Source organism: Callorhinus ursinus, unplaced genomic scaffold, assembly GCF_003265705.2.
Source record: "Callorhinus ursinus isolate GAN/ISIS: 27379988/994484 unplaced genomic scaffold, GSC_fseal_2.0 scaffold4, whole genome shotgun sequence".
NCBI classification, from domain to species: domain Eukaryota; kingdom Metazoa; phylum Chordata; class Mammalia; order Carnivora; family Otariidae; genus Callorhinus; species Callorhinus ursinus.
The window spans coordinates 40,822,372-40,824,619 of record NW_027397066.1 but is presented as its reverse complement, the minus strand read 5'-3'; positions in this window follow the sequence as shown (position 1 = coordinate 40,824,619).

The window sequence follows — 2,248 nt, the reverse complement described above, 5'->3', positions numbered from 1 at the left end:
TGAGAAGAGTTAAGCCTGGTGGCTGTGAGCTCTGTAGCCTGAAGACCTGGCTTTAAATCCTGGCTCTACCACAGAGTGATCTGCCCTGGGATGTCCATCTGGTTTCTGAGACCTTACTCCCAATGACAGATAGAGCTCACTTTTCACTTAGGCACTTCTCAGGAAGGGAGTCTTTGTTTCTTGCTAGTATGTCCTGTAAGATATTTACTGTGGCTTTATGATGCTGGAATTGGTTGTGCCTCTAACCTGAGCGTTACTGTGTCTGGGCTCCCTGTGCAGGGAGCAATTCGGGCCACCTGCAGAAACGGGAAGTTATAGTTAATTCCTTTGTTGACAAGAGTCACTTTCCACTGAGAGTCTAAGCCGAAAACAATGCTGCATTGTGAAATCATGCATCACTTCTGGTCAATGTTAGGAAATATCCCCCCATATATACACACTGCCCCTTAGCAGCCATATATTTGATATCCACTACCAGGTAGACTCATATTTCCAAGGAATTTAAGGTGTACCATGAACACATGAAGCCTCAGGAAGCCATCCCCCTGAAGCATCAATTCACTCAAAGACCTAGGAAGGAAACATACATTTGGCATTTTTATATTCTCATACATAGGAATCTGAATGATCAAAATCTGACATCGATAGAGTAAAGAAACCACCAAATGTGCAGGGTTGGTTCTCTTCCATTCAATCCGATTCCCCAAATTTATAGACTTAATATATCTCATCCCTTGACCAGCAGAACAATTAGGAATTGTTTAGGGGCTCTGAAGATAAAGTTGCAGCTCTCAAAGTTTCACACTTGTAAAAGATACTTTTGGCTACCTTTTCAAACCAGGCAGGCATGATATGATAAGATTGCATGTTAATTCTTTCTTATGTTATTAGACATTTCCATGAAAAATGTGAGAAAAACACAGATCTGGTTTATCCTATGTACTGTGGGTACTCTCGAGTCTCACAACACCAAAGAAGGTAAACACTAAAAAAAAAAAAAAAAAAAAAGAAGGTAAACACTAGAATTTTCAATCTATAGGAAACCTTAGAAACTATCTCAGCTACGGGTTCTTCCAGCTGTACCTAGGAGCCCCAGTAGAGGATGAGGTGAGGCCAAGAGGGAACAGCTCACCCTCCCCCGAATCAATCCCTCTGCCATTGCCCCTTGCCCCCATCAATCACATCGAGAGGCTCCACTTTGATCTGATTTTTATTTGTCTAAGATTTCCAAGTAAGATATGATTTAAGGGAGAGCTTCTCAGGAAAAAAAAAAAGAGAGAGAGAGAGTTGAAAGTAGCCAATGTGACCCTAATTTTTTATTTATTTTTTAATATTACTAAAGTCACATTATGCCCAGCTCAGTCCTGCCCATCCCAACCTGAAGCCAGTAAGCATTCTGCTTTAAGGCTAGGCAAGAATCTTCGGTTTCATTTATGTTGTTATCACCAGGATTCTTTGACAAAGCATTATGGTCAATTAGCAAGTTGAGTGAATTTAAGAAAGTATTGCTTCCTGCTCATTTATTTCAGTTGGTGTATGATTGTCCATCATTAGGAAAATGTAGGTGTGGCCCTTCCTTCCTTTGAGAAACAGCCATCACCCTTCTGCCCTCCCCCAGGCTCTGCCCCAACTTCAGAGCCTGGACTCGGACAGCATGTGATCAATGGAGTGTTTCCCTAAACTCCAGTCAGACATATGCCATTTTTACGCTTTTCATTATAGCTACATGTCCATTGCTGTTTCATTTATTTAACATTTTCTTTAAATCAGTGCACATCTTAATGTTGCCCATGCCCTAAACAATAATATCCATTAAATCATGGGGGAAAAATGTGTCTTTTTACTGACACCTTAAAATAAATACAGAATCATGAAAATAAAAAAAACTCTGCCAATTTTCTGGGCCAGATCATCTTGTGGAGCATGTTTTGGGAAACACTGATTGAATTCAGTCAGTCAGCAGAGTCACCGAATCCCTGTTCTCCACCAGACAGTGTACCAGGCGTTAGACATACAAAACTTAGTGAGGGGCCATGGTGAGTGTGTTTTTTCTGCTTAGGTGATTCAAATAGTACTGGGGTCCCAGGTGCCTAAAAGAGTTTCTTTGTCCCCATTTTTTTGCCCAATGAAAACACGTGCCTTTAAGAGAATCAATTTCAGTATTGTGGCTGTGTTGCTTTGCGGGTTTTTCATTTGTTTGTTTTTGACCCAGGCATGTTACCATTATTCACAGCAAAGAGACACTGGC